The sequence below is a fragment of the Dasypus novemcinctus genome, chromosome 17 (genome assembly GCF_030445035.2).
Source record: "Dasypus novemcinctus isolate mDasNov1 chromosome 17, mDasNov1.1.hap2, whole genome shotgun sequence".
Classification (NCBI taxonomy): Eukaryota; Metazoa; Chordata; class Mammalia; order Cingulata; family Dasypodidae; genus Dasypus; species Dasypus novemcinctus.
This window is the reverse complement of record NC_080689.1, coordinates 38,761,926-38,777,318: the sequence shown is the minus strand read 5'-3', so window position 1 is coordinate 38,777,318 and position 15,393 is coordinate 38,761,926. Positions and strand designations below refer to the sequence as shown.

Genomic DNA, 15,393 nt, shown 5'->3' with positions numbered 1-15,393 from the left:
CATGCACATGTGTAGGATTCCCATACGACACTACTTCTCCAACACACCACACCATAGGAGAACTTTTCTTTTGTTGAAGAAAAAGTATTTGCTTTTCAGAGCTCCCTAGTAATTGGCTCTTGAAAATAAGTTAAGGTCTACTTATGAATAGACAAAACAACAATAGCAGCGATAACTAACATTGGTAGGGTACTTTATGGTGTATAGAGTATTTTTGTATTCATCATCCCACCTTACAATTCTTTCCTGTTTTCATTCATTCAGACCCTACCGAGTGCTAGGCAGCAAGGGAAGCTTTGGATTCCACAGTAAATAAGACAGGCACTGTGCTGGTCTCTGCCTTCACAGAGCTTACAAGTCACAAAATAAGAGCTAGCTGATGTTTATCTTATTTTCCCATGTTACAGATATATTTTCCATGGTGGAGAATTGAAACAAGTATCCCGTGCTAAAAGAGGTCTGTTTTGCTTAATTTAAGCCAAAGAAGATGATAATTTGTTATCCACTGACTTGAAAACGATATTAGGATTGATAATGTCAATTAATAAATTCCCAACACTCAAAACACATCTCTCTGTTTGCCTCATCTAACCAAAATTATTTTATTGTCCCAGTTAGTCATCGAATTGTGAAGCATTGTTAACTTGGATTTTACTGGGAATCTAGATCTTAAATGACAGTTTGGTTGACTATACATCAAATCATTCAGAAAAAAAAAATCTACAAATTTCAAATTGTATAATTGGTATTTTCAAAGAAGTCGTCTGATTTCATTTATGAAAGGAGTTGATATAAAAATAGGAAGTCAATCATATGACCAAAATTCTATCATTTATGCCAAACTTTGAATTATACTTTAGCTTGAGGCTACAATGAATCCCTTAAAATCACTTCACTTTGCCTTCAGAGGGATCTGTCTAAAATTAAGAACAACTGTTTCTCCCTTTAGCTTTAAACTCTCTAATGGATACCCATCATTTAAGGGGTAAATTACAAACTCCTTAGCATGGCGCATAAAGCTCTTTCCAACACAGGCCTTGCCTATCTTTCGTCATATTTTCTGCTTCCTGCTTGTCATTTAACACACCAGAAATGTTAGTATGTAACATAGTTGTAAAACTACAAAACTAAAAAGTAATAACTCTTAGATGTTTGTATTAAATACATCAGTGTCTCATACCTAGGTATGAAATAGAGAGAGCTTTTTGCCTTGGTAAATGACTGCCTTCATAAGAGTGGAATTAATGTCTCAATAGTAATAAATATTTTTATTTAATTAACAAAGAATTTGAAACTCCACCTTATTAATACGCTCATCTTTAAGGATGATGAGTCTTTAAAGATATTCAGAAAGAGTTTGGGGTTTCTACTGCTATTACTGCTAATATTTTGAGCATTGAAACCGGTGGTCTGTGCTACAAATTTAGGTCCTAAAAGAGTTTACACCAACTAATGAATTAGAGAAGATTGGATCTTATTTTTCTGATCCTTGGTATTCTGAATTCCTGGATTACTGGAAAAGTTAATTTTTTAATTCTTGAAGTTCTTCGTTTGTGAAAAGGATCTTTTCATTTCCTTCCTTAGGACAGGGACCAGCAGTGCATTTTTATCACTAATAAGAATAGTACCTTGTACTGCTAAGACATTTAACCGGTCACCAGGCCTTTCCTACATTTTGTCTCATTTGACTGTAAATAGCCCCACAAAAATTTTAAGTTAGGTCACAGTGATTCGGGAAGTTAGGATTTTAATTCAGGCAGAGGGACATTTTTACTCCACATTTTCACTTTCTGCTGATGGAACAGAGCTCAGAATCACTTTCATGTTCTCAATTCAAAGGACAGAGCAAGGTTGGAATGATGCTGTTGTTTTACTATTATGGATTTTTAAAACAAAATAACAAATGTGTCATTTACTTTGCAATATTGGTCCCCAAATGTATATATTTTAAACTCTAACCTACATTTGTTCAAAATGGTTTCTGAATCTCCAGTACTTAAAACCTAATAACAACAACAACAAAAAAGAACAACCAACCAAACAATGTAGCCTGTCTTTCAGAAAGCATACTCCTCCCTGAGGAAAGGCTCTGTAAGAGCATCTGATTTCTACTTTGGGCTTGATTTAGAGACCTCCAACCACCAGTTAGCCCATCTCAGAGAATCTGAATTATGGCCATGTCTGTGATTTAATATTAACAAACTAGTCAACACTTTTAAATATATGCCATATCCTCTCAGTTATTCTTCAGGGTAAATATTATCCCTGTTTTACAGATGAGGAGACTGAGGTTCTGGTAGGTGAAATACAGGTAGAAATCAAATGGCTATTAAGTGTCAGAGCTGAGATTTCAACTCCAGTATGTTGGACACCAAAGTTCGTGGTTCACCATCATGCAGGCTTTGTAGCTTTGTGGTTAATGTGATACTGATAAGTAGAACTGGAGAAAATCTCAGATTTCTGACCCAAAACTCTATTTATTTAAAGTAATTTTATTAAGAATCATTTTGTAAAGTAATGATGCATTTTTATGTGAAAAATGACTTCTAATATATCTCTTTTGTAAGCTTGGCTTTTTCATTGAGTGTTTTTTCTTAATGAGAGAAAAACCTGAATTAAAATTACAAGATAAATTAACATTTAAAGTTATAGGTAAGTAGCTTAGTGTTTACCATCATTTTAAGTTATTTTATGCTCTTTTGGGATAACGTTTTCAAGTTTATGTTCACTTTAACTTTTTTTCTGTTTTCTGCTGCACTTTATGAAACATTTAATATTTTATTATCTCTCTTAATTTGAAATGATTCCTGACAGTTTATCAACAGTAAGAGCTACAAACCAAGTATTTTATCTTTCAATGTAGTCTATAAACAAGCACTAAGGCTTTATGGTAGTCTTTAATAAAATGGCAGAACACATTTTCATCAGAGTTGCTCCGTATGTTATTCATGTGAATATTTTATTTAGTGGATCATTGTCTTATTAATAAGCACTATTACAGGATAATTTTAGTGGCCATTATGATACTAGAGCAAACAACAAAAAGAGTTTACACTGGGTGGAAAAGGAGGCCAAATGCTTAGAATATTTTTGGTATTTTATCTCCAGGTTTGGATATGTCCTTGCAAGTGTCAAAAATATTTTGCTAGCATGTTAATCATCCTACACATTTTATTGATACATTTCATAACTTTTAAGCATTTATTATTTAGATTGGATCCATTTGCCAATTAAATGTAAATGTTAACACTGATATTATTATGAACTTAATGATGACCAATCTCTTTAGTGCAATTTTGTAGATGAAAGTGCCGTCTGATAAGCAGCTAATGAGTCATTTGGTGATGAGGTACAAGCAGTAATAACAATGCTGTCATTTCTATTTTGGACAGGCCAGTGATTTGAAGAGTGGTTCCCAGGGAATAGGATCATGTTAGCTCATAGGCCCTGACGAATACTGCTACAGATGCTAGACTGTTTCCTTTGAGCACATTTAAAAAAAAAAATCTTGAAATGTAAAATAAAGGCAGAGTAACTTGAACTTGGAAGAAGAATAAATGAATGGTTTGTGGTATAATTTGATAAGCATGGCATTTTTGCCTGAGGAATTATTATTTCAAGAGGACACTTTGTTTGTAATTAAATTCTGCTTCTAGATTATTTTAATGATTTGTTAGTCCTGTAAACCATCCTTCAATTCATTTCTATTTCAAATAAGTCCATTTTTTACTAGAATTTTCCCAAGAAGGCTTGGGACTGTTGCTTTTTCAACCTGGTGACCATACCTTACTGCACTCTCATTCAATGCCTCTATTGTTTTGAACACAAGTGGTCTTTTGCTCACAAAGACCATACTTTCATCTTTCCATTTTGATGCTTTTGTAGATTTTTTTCAGTCAAGGTAAAATAAGTGCCACCATAATTCAGTAAATATAAAAGCCCCATAGAGAATTTTTATTCACACAATATAGTGGACCGCAGTGACCTTTTGGGTCCAATTTAAGTGATTTCTTTCAGATTATAAATGGTACATCGAAATATACTTTTACATGAGGCACTATCCAGGGTAAATGTGTATGAGTGACACTGACAATGTTAGATGTCCATACAATAACCAGTGTCTTGATTCTGCTGATATTTAATTTCCAACCAGAACATTGTGTTTTTATTTTATTATTTTCCCTAATACTGTGATAAACACATCTTTCTGATCTGGTAGATTTTATGGGTGTGAGGAAAGTTGAAAAGTATATCAAAACCGAAAGGAAAAATAAGGTGATGAGGATTCTACTTCCTGCCCTTCCCCGAGAAATCTCTTTCCCTGAGTGAGCTGTGTAAGCAGATGCACAATATCTGGCCTTAAAGACACCTTGTGTTTTACTGGATGTGCTGTAAAATTGGTCCAGCTCTGATCTGTCATGCGTATATCCTTCTCAAATGGTTTACTCACTAACCTCTCTTTTGAACTTGGTACTCAAAACTAAGATGGCCCACATTTTTATAACCTTCTGACTTAAAAAGATTAGTCATATCATTTAACCAATATCTGCTCATTTACTCATCTTTCAGAATACTAGAGAAACAATAGAGTTTGTTTTAGAATTAAATAAGATAAATATGCCTGGGCAAAATTTTAATAGTAATGCTTCCATAATTTGTTAAGCTGCCATTTTGTTATTTCATTTTTTGAAGTTGAAGTGAAGTTTCAAAAAAAAGAAATGGAAAAATCAGACCCTTCTTGGCCTCCTCTTGGCCAAGCAATAAGAGCTGCCCACTTTCTTAACAGAAGCCAGCAAGCAGCAGGCAGAGTCACATACTCTAGATGTTTTTTCCAGCTGGGAAAAAGTCTGAATTCTTAACAGCAGGCTCTGTTCCCCTGTGACTCCTCAGTCATATATATGTTCTGAATACAGGTGTTTCGCTTAAAAAACAAAAAAACTCCACAACTCTGTGATTTTGATAAAGTGAAAGATTATGTGCAAGGGTGTGAAAATTGAGCAGAAAATACTTACCACCCCCTTAGAATCAAAAAAGGGATCAAGGAGTCTTTTTATTTCTGCCATTTTGAATATCTCACCTGCCTATTGTTGAGAAAGTGCTGCTTGAATATATAGGCTATTTTCCTTCAGATATTTCAATTTTGCAGTTTAGTCTTGATTTAAATTGGTTAGCAAGATGGCAGAATTGTGTTTTTGTGAGGTACTAATGGACTATCATAGGATAATTATTATCATCATGAAACTCACTAATAGATTCAGTTTTTTTTTTCAGTATGCAGGGCACGTTAAACAAACATGACCTTTGACAGTGCTCGCATAAAGCCAATTTATTTCCAATATTCAGGGCATTCTATTAATGACAAAGTTCCCCAAATCCAAAAAACTAGTATTGGCAGTTTTCTTTTTAAGTTTGAAGTTACATTTAGGACAAATAAGGATTCAATAATTCACACAAACTTTCAGAACAGATTCCACCCAGATGGGGTGAAGATTGGAAATATAAATGAGTTAGAAGGGTTTAATGAATTAGTAATTCGTCTGCATCATAATGTGTTAGGGAAAAACAAAGGTTGGGGAAGGAACACAATCCTTTGAAATGAATGTCAAGGATGAGGGGGATAGTGATGTCCCCGATGCTAATGTAAGTGAAGACTCTAGCCATGAAAGATATATTTTCAGTCTGAAACTTGAATATTGTGAAAGAAGAGGGTTTTTAAGAATATACTTCATTTGGACTTTTATGTGAATATTTGCCTTTAATATTATTAGACGTGTGCTGAATAAAGAAAGACTAGTATTTGGCTAATCAAATCTTTGTTAAAGTTACAGCCTGCAAATCTTTATTGATTTTCATAGAATTTTTATAAGCTGTAGCTACTTGCTGCAATGATCATCTCTCTAGTTAATAACAGAAGGCTTACACAAGTAGACTTGGTTTATTCTGTGGCTGTCCATTCATTTCCCATTCAAGCAGTTTTCTTCAACTGTCACTCTGACATCTAAATTTGGTAGTTCTTCGTAAAAGATAACACTGTTGTCTAGTAGCTTCGCTTCAATTATTTAGGACCTCTAAAAGAATGGAACAAATGGAGTGATGATATTCTTGGTGTTCAAAGAAACTGTTTTTATTTTGCTCAGTCTCTTTTGCAGACCCCATGGTCAATACCTTGTCATTCAACACAAATGAAGTCTTTTAAGCTGTTTGGCATCAATTTTGTAACACACGCTATATTCTATCCTGAGTTAAGGATACAAAGAGAAAATCTGTTGTGCTGAAACCTGTTTTAAAATTTTAACTGAGTTTACTTCTCCAGAATTAGACTGCAGACTTCAAGCCTCTCTTTAGGCAACATAAACTATTAGCTATTTTTTTTACTGTTTTCTTCCCAAGGACTTTGAAAGACAATTCTGATTATTATTTGTTAATCTTCAAATTGTGGACTGCATTATCCCTTGTTCGTTTTAGGGATCAAAAAAATAAAGGCACTATCTTTATGAAATTCTGGATAAATTTTACATTGATAATTGGTGCCTATTTTACAGAAATTTACAGAGATTTCAGTTTTCTTCCCCAACTTTCCCTTTATTTCTTTTTTACACTCTTCAGTGATCTCTCTTAAAATGTTAATCCCAAATAACGTTATCTAGACTTTTGAGTTATGTATGTAAAAAGGGATATCCCTGCTTATATTTTCTTAAAAGTTCTCAAGTATTTCCTAGGTTAGCTATTTCTAATTACATTAAACATAGCAAATTTATACAAATCTAATTTGTGGGGCGGAGGACTTGGCCCAGTGGTTAGGGCGTCCGTCTACCACAAGGAAGGTCCGTGGTTCAAACCCTGGGCCTCCTTGACCCCTGTGGAGCTGGCCCATGTGCAGTGCTGATGCGTGCAAGGAGTGCAGTGCCATGCAGGGATGTCCCCCGCGTAGGGGAGCCCCATGTGCAAGGAGTGTGCCCTGTAAGGAGAGCCGCCCAGCACGAAAGAAAGTCCAGCCTGCCCAGGAGTGGTGCCACACACGCACAGAGCTGACACAACAAGATGATGCAACAAAAGAGACACAGATTCCCATGCTGCTGACAACAACAGAAGCGGACAAAGAAGACGCAGCAAATAGACACAGAGAACAGACAACTGGGGTAGGGGGGAAGGGGAGAGAAATAAATAAATAAATCTAAAAAACAAAAAACAAATCTAATTTGTACCGAATGAATTAAAGTTTAATAAAGGGCTATATAATGAGATCTGCACATTAAAAATATCCAATTTACCACCGTGGTCTACCACCTATAAAAACAAACAAGCGATTCAGACAATTCCTCTGCTCACATTTTGGGGAGAATAGTTGCCGGAAGACTCTGCATGATTTTGGCATTAAGAGATAGAGAAATGGAAAATGTTGAGAAAAAAATCAGAACTGTGTAGAGGAAATCACTTGGGAACAAAGTCCAAAGCAGAGTTTACTTTGGCTACCTTCCATAAACACATTTCAATTATCTGTATGATAAAGTTCTAGAAATGTAGTTGTAATTTTTGGAGGAAAAGAGTTGTGTGATTGACACTATGGTAAATGGCTAGATATTCCTCCAATGTGGTGGTATCAGCAGTTTTCCTCCTTTGAACCGTGCAAGAAAGTGTACTCTAGAACTCTTTCTGTCAAACTTCTTGATATTTGCCTATCTGATAGGAGAAAAATGATGTGTCAATGTTGTTTTCATTCATCTTTCAATGTAATGTAAATGAATTTTGTTGTTTGCTCAGATGCATTTCTTCTTAAAATTTTTTGTTTTTGAACTTTCTCATTAATTTCTTAAATTAGTGAGCTGCCCTTGCAAACTTTTTGCCCAATTTTCAATTGAATTATGAGCTTTTTTCTTATTGATTGGTAAAAGTTTTAAATGTATTATAGAATTTGTGTTTTTTTCCCATTAAAACTTTTTAAAAATTTCTCTTTTAATATATAATATATTTTTGTTTTGTATTTCTCTTTTTATATGTAGTATATTTTTGTGTCCTTCATCTCTTCTACAAGCTCTTGTTTGAGAATCATATTTTCTTTAGATTTCATGGAGACTTGAGTATCCATAGTCCCCTAAAATATCCTCCAGTTATACCATATCAATTAAAAATAATGGAAATTTAAGTGGCCACTTCGATTTTGGGAGTGAAAGAGAAGAATAAGACAATTACCACCAATTTTTCTTCCACTGAGTTTTGCTTGTGGTTCTCTGTAGACAGGTCAATAACATTTAACTAATAAAAAAAAAATCGTCTTTATTTAAATCATCCTTGTTTATAATTCATTTTGATGTATTGCATTATTAGAGCTTGGTATAATTACTAGCTTCAACAGGAGTTTCAAAAAGTTATTTCAATCAGGTAGCCTAACAGTTAATTATTGTTATATATTTGTATTCTTGTGTTTTGTCTAAAAATTGTCCAGTAGTTTGTATTCTTACTGCTATATATAATATTTATTTATATGTAGTGCTTTTTAATTGTTTTTGTGTACATTATTTCATTGTAAGCATGTAATTATGAATGTTAGTATATGTATTCACACACATACACACAAATATCTTGAGTGTTTGAAAGACAATTACTTATACAACCTAACTCTGATATTTATACATAAGTGTACAATTTGCTCCTCTGTTATAATTTTCTGGTGTCCTTAAACTGTGCTTATAATGGGATAAATCTTTCCATTTTTGAATTCAAAATATTGAAGGTTCTGAATTATGATGAACTGAGGTGTATCTTTTACTTTTTGATGGAGAAACATAATCGATTTAATTGGTAAAGATCTCAGGTTTTAAATAATTTTGAATAGTTTAGAAGAATCTAAATACAAACAGTGCTAGTAAAGGAAAGCAAATTCTCATACTAATAGTTTTTAAAAAAATTTTTGGTGAAATTTACTTTTTTATTCTATTTTGTTTATTTATTTAAATAATTGTCTTTTTAATAAAAGATACATAAATCACAAAAAATGTTAAATTAAAAAATATGAGGTTCTCACATACCCCACTTTCCACCCTCGAATCACACTAATAATCTTTTTCTAGAAATAGGTTTTTCTAGAAATAGTATCTGTCTAGTTAATAATTAGATATATCTATAATTATGGAAGTTTTATATATTTATGTTTGCTTTTGTCACGTGTATGCTGCACTTAATGGTAGTAACATCTAGTCACAGAAAATAAAGGACTGACGGTGACCAACCAACATCTCATTTGTTCTCTAGTCTTAAAATGAGAACTTACATTGGAATAAATGGGGATGTTCTATGACACATAAATAAAAAACATAGGAAATATAGGAAATCCTTATCATTGTGGAAACTGGAATGGAACTTGAAATCTGCCTCTGTACACTCTGTGCAGTGAAAAAAAAAGAACAGGAATGAGATTTAAGGAACAAAAATACTTTTCCCAAACTGGACCTCCCCCACTGCTTAAGGCTGAATTTTAAAATTGATTTTGGCAGAATCTCTGGTTCCCACATGCTAAGAGTTATTGTTCAAAACACATTAATCTAAATTTGCAGTTTTAAAAGTACATTTAGGCAAATCTCATTAGGGAACTTAAGAACTGCTTGAACAACAGCAGGCATTTGACAATAATAGAAGGAATGTTTTCATTTTAAAAATATATATATTTATGGAGTTTTCCCTTGTTAAGAAATTAAGGTATGTTTATTAAAAACTATATGGGTGGTATGGTGACCTAAAATAAAAGAAATAAAGAAAATTAAAATCACCTATAATTCCATTGGCCAAGATATAATTGTTGTTATCATTTTGGTGCATGCGTTTTCAGAGTTTTAAAAATGAATATATGTAAGTAAATACATAGACATAACTATATATTTTAAATTCCAAGTTAAGAGGTAGAATACATACTCTTCCATACCTGCTTTTATTTTTTTATTTATTTATTTATTTTTAAAGATTTATTTTTATTTATTTAATTCCCCTCCCCTCCCCCGGTTGTCTGTTCTCTGTGTCTTTTTGCTGCGTCTTGTTTCTTTGTCCGCTTCTGTTGTCGTCAGCAGCACGGGAAGTGTGGGCGTCGCCATTCCTCGGCAGGCTGCTCCCTCCTTCGCGCTGGGCGGCTCTCCTTATGGGTGCACTCCTTGCGCGTGGGGCTCCCCTACGCGGGGGACACCCCTGTGTAGCACGGCACTCCTTGCGCGCATCAGCACTGCGCATTGGCCAGCTCCACACGGGTCAGGGAGGCCCGGGGCTTGAACCGCGGACCTCCCATGTGGTAGACGGACGCCCTAACCACTGGGCCAAAGTCCGTTTCCCCATACCTGCTTTTATACTTAATGTGAGTGGATTTTTTTTTTTTGTTTTTTTGCTTCAATATTTTTAAAGAGGGTTTTAAGATAAGTAAAACTCAGATTAAGGGGCTACACACATGCTTGTACTGAAATGCACCCTGGCAGCTCCTGCCAGCTGCACAAAGTTCTCTGATGCTAGGATATTTGCCTTCAGGAATTTGAACTCTGGCCCCATTCACTAGAACTCTTTCTGCTGAAAACAGCCCAGCTCCCTGCACCCATCTACTGAATCCTGAAGGATGGTCAGGAAAAGGGCGTTCATACCAGAACTTTGTCATCGGTATTACATAGAAACTTAAGCCCTTACTAAGGTTTTATCCAGTAGCATCTAAAGTCTTAAGGCAGGAAATTCCAACTGTGTTCTTTTCCTCCCAGTCACTAAATCTGGTATCCTTGCTCTTTCTTTAGTCAGACAAATAGAATTTACTTCCAAGGAAAACTATATGGTAGTCTGTCATCTTTATTTACATTTAATTGTTATCTCTTCCATTATTGGTAGCTAGATTCAATGATCAGATTTTATTTTTCTTTAAAAATAGAGGTAAATCTCTTTGAAGGAAACTAAGTGAAAATAATCATATATATACCCACTATATAGAGCGATAAAATAAAACAAAATGAAATTGATTTGCAAATCTGTATTTCTAGACACAGGTTGCAAAAGAAGAAAGCCACATATTCTTTTCGGTCAAGCATTATATTACATTGTGTTGACAAGGAAAATAGAAGGAAAGTTTACTAAGAAAAACAAGTATAGGAGTCGATGTGGCTCAGTGGTTAAGTCCTGGCTTCCCACAAAGGAGGTCCGGGGTTTGAATCCTGGCCCTGGTAGCTCAAAAAATAAAAGTGCAAGTCACTAGATGAGAAAAGAAGAAACATGAATAGAAGAGATTTTGATAAGAGTGAGTAACTTAACTGGAAAATATACGTCAATTTAAAGAGATTAAGAATGAAAGAGAAAGATGAGAAGGAGAGAGACAATATGGAGGATAAATGTTAACATTCAATGACTTCCTGGTCCAGAGGAGAAAATTTGAAATACTAAATCAAGAGCTATCAGGAAACGTGAAATAGAAAGTTCATTCTTTTCTTCATGTTAATATTAAAACTAACAAAAGTTTTGTTTTGAGTATCCATGGTGAATAGCAAGTTCATACAACTCATTATTAAGTTATACAGAGCAAGCCACACTGCAAAGCACGTATTTTCCATTTTGTACAACAAAATATTTGTGTTTTGGATACCTGGTGGAAATAGCACAGCAAAAGTAAAACAAAAGAGTAGACAGTATTCCACATCTGAGATGACTCATATTAAAATAACACCAAGTTGGCTTCTCAGGTAGACTGTCAAGGGGCCATGTGACCCACATTTGGTGTTCTCTTCATTAATTGAAATTAAAGTGCCTACTATACGCTAGGTCTACAACAACTGTTAGTTTTTTGTTTGTTTTTCTTCTTACATGAAGTTAGTTGTAATCTTGTGCAAATCCCTTCCCTCTCTGAACCTATTTCCACACATATAAAACAAGGGGTCTTGACTAGATGACCTTTGTTAGCTGTTCCAAACCTAGCCTACCAAGATTACCAAATTAAACTGCTTTCATCAGTAAATAGAAAGCAAAGGAAGTTGCAACTGCACTGCAGGCTATATTCAGGCACTAGGCATCATTTCTTTAACACAAATATGTAGCAGCATTTGCGACAAGGAGGCACAACCAGACACTGATTATGCACGTATGCTATGTCATGTATTTTTCTAGAAGCTATGTGGCCTAGATAAAGAATCCAGTGACATAGTTCCTGTCTGCAAGGAGTTCAGGGACTTAATTGGGAGGCAAGACAAAGATAACATGAACCAATTGGAGGACAAAGAGCTCACAGACAGTATTTCACTTGAAGTGCTAAAGTTATGCTACAGACATTGTCTGGGTGATGTGTGCTATGGGAATTCAGAATAAGAAGGAATCACCCCTGGGATCCTTGGATCTTGGGTTAATGAACCTTAAATGAAGGAATTGACTCCCTGAGACTGTGAGCTCAATTAAGTTCCATAGCCATAGGCTGTTCCCCAAACTCCTGAGCTATTTTGTAAAGTGACCTATTAATGATGAAGATAGATACAGAAGGGCAAGTCCTCCCCACTGGTTAATTCAGTAAATGCTCTCCAGGTCACTGTTAGGTAGAGTCCAAAGCCTAAGGGGGTTATGGAAGCTTACGTTTGTCCCCTTAAGGAATTAGTGAGGTTTATGCTTATGAAAATTAAAGACCAGTGCCATTTTCAGTTATAACCTTTTCTTCTTCTCTCTTTACTATTCACTTGCAACTCATCTTTCAAATGTCATCTCAGGATTAGATTCATTGGTGATTTCTGTTACTTCTACTTCTGGATTCCTGTCATTTTCTAGCTCATATTGTTAATTATGTCTATATTGAATGAAGTGACCTATGTGAAACATTTTAAGAGTTATAAAGTGCTTTAAAAATGAAAGTATAAGTGTTACAGCTCTTTTAGAATTTGTCTAGTAGGTCTTTTGGCGCTTGCCGGAAGGCCCTCCCACACTCATTATGTAACAATAGAACTGAGTTTTCATCAAGCAAAAAAAAAAAAAAAAAAAAGAAAGTATAAGAAAGTATAACTGTTTATATGACTGTTAGCCCTAATTTGGCTCGCGTTGGATTATGGCCCTTATATATCCCGTGTGTAAGCATTTCTTTATTCCATATAATGCCTGGTGTGATATGGATATTAGATACGTATTTCTTGCTTAATTGCTATTAATCAAGTACCAGATTGTGTTAATGCTGTGGTAATTCAGATAGGAAAACTATCCCCCAAAGAATGCAAGTGCCTTCATCCTTCTGAAGAAGCTAAAGGGTTGATATTACTGTCACACAGTCAGAGAACAGGACTACTTGTATTTACACTTAAACTTCTCTTCTCTCTGTACCTTCCTCTCTTTTATTCCTCTGCATCTCTATTTAAACAAAGAAACAACTGATTTTTCTTTCCTTTTTTTCTGACATCAGAGAGCACATTAGCCTTTGAAAAATAGAATAGCAGTGGACCTATACGAAGGATGGCTTTGGGACTTGTTTTAAGTCACATGATCATAAGGTGTGCATAAAGCAAATAATTAATTCCCTAGGCAGCTGTGCTTCCCATACACAGAGATTAAGCTTAATATTCCATTAGTTTTCTAAAATTAAGAAAAACAGGTAATGATTTCCCTACTCATTTATCCAAGTAATTTTGGAATAGGCAAATGAACTTATGCTCTCTTTATTCTTCCTTAAGGAACAAACACATCCTTTAGTGTTTGTCAGCTGAGAACCAATTTTTCTCTATCACAATTGACTCATTAATTGAGTCAGGGGAAGATCTATTAGGCAAAGCAGAATTGAGAAAAGACAAAAAAGTGAGAGAGTGGACAGAGTCAGAGTTCACTTTGGTCAATATCAGTGGCAACTAACTTGCTTCTTCGTTCTTTTCTCACTAGCCAATTCCTACTCCCTCTCCCAAACCAAAGTCTACTTCGGTTCTTTTAGAAGAGTGGTCTGTTGCCTGGGCGATCTCATGCTCAGAGCTCCAACATTGATTTTTCTCTCTTTCCTCTTAATTTTGTGGTAATTGTATACCTTTTATTGCCACTGCCATTTAGTTATATTGAACAAATACTGTCTATGCCATGATAGTTCTTGGTAAAACTGTGAAGTTAGAGCATTCGGAATTGGTCCTAAGACCTCTTTATGTGTCCATTTTCCTAGCTTAACTTGCTCCCTCTCTTACATTTAAAGAAACCTTAAGTCAAATAAATCATTTCAGAATGCAGAATGCTAGCTTCTATGACTCCTGAGTAAGGTGATTTTTTTTTTTTAAGCACAAATGAGCATGATAAGGAGGTCATATTATGTAGGAACAATGACTTTCTCTGGCATCATGCTTAGGTATCACGCATGTTTTTGCAAATTGATAACTTGACCCTTTTATGGGAACAGAATAATATTCCCAATATTCATTAGGAAAATTCCTTAATAATTAGATGTACTGCTGTGGGTTTGCCTTTTTATGTTTTCCAGTAATTTTGATTATGGCAGTGATTCTTTCCTTTTTGTAAAAGGGGTTCCTGGTGAATTGTGCTATTTCTTGTTTTTGCTTCCTATACGTTTCCCTTTTTGCATATTGCTGTTGAAAGCAGTTTCCCAACAATGAGTCAGAAATGAGGAGTCTAGGCCAACAGAATCCCGATGGGCATTATTTCCCAAGACTCATTCATGTTGTAATGAGATAGAACTGTGCAGACCTTGACTGTGCATGATTTATACAGTCAGTGCTTTGGATTGAAGGGATTAGTGGTGCTGTCTCTGAGACTCCCTTCATAGTAAACCCTTGGATTAGTCTCTTCTAGATGTTCCTGCAACACGTATTGAGAAGTTTACTTTCACATAGAAAATAACAGCTCATTTCTCATTCTCTGGACTTACTAAGATGAGTTAGCCAGAAGTTGCTAGTTTCTAGGAATTCCACATCAGATCAGAGAACAGCTTGTTTTTCATTGTTTTCCTCCTCTAAGGCTTTTCTACCAAAGGGTGGAATTTACCCTCACTACATGGTGATCTAGAAATGTTGAGTAGGGCTTTCCCCAGAGTGAATCCCCCAGGAGCAGAGGAGAAGTTTCTGTAGTCTTTGTGTGACAATAGCCTGTGCATATTGACCAGACCTGAAAAAAATCTGTTGTGCAAGTGTCATTTTTGTAGGAGCCCAGGGTTACAATGGATAGTATAATTTTCCTTTCAGGCAATTTTTTGGATAACATTAGTTTGGAAATTGTCTTCTCTAAAATATATTTAAGTGCTTTTGTTGCTATATCTCACCAATTGTTCTCATTTTCCTTTCTTTCTTGGTTTCTTGAGAAGATCTGATTTCCCAGGCTTAATTTCACAAAGAGTTGGACAAACCTTTGCTGGTCCTAGTGATAGAATTATTCCAAAGAAAGGAGCTTTGTTGTTCTAATATGAGAGCTAGTCCATAGTCTTGGCCTCAA

At 35.0% G+C, this 15,393-nt stretch overlaps 1 protein-coding gene and 1 non-coding gene across 51 annotated transcripts in view; both read left to right on the top strand.

Moving 5' to 3' along the window:
• NRXN1 (neurexin 1) overlaps window positions 1-15,393 on the top strand; it is a 1,214,286-nt gene that overhangs the window by 802,326 nt on the left and 396,567 nt on the right. The gene's annotated exons all lie outside the window — the stretch shown is intronic.
• On the top strand, window positions 12,844-12,905 carry LOC131274119 (U7 small nuclear RNA). The gene has a single exon (XR_009181331.1). It is a non-coding gene; the product is annotated as a U7 small nuclear RNA (small nuclear RNA).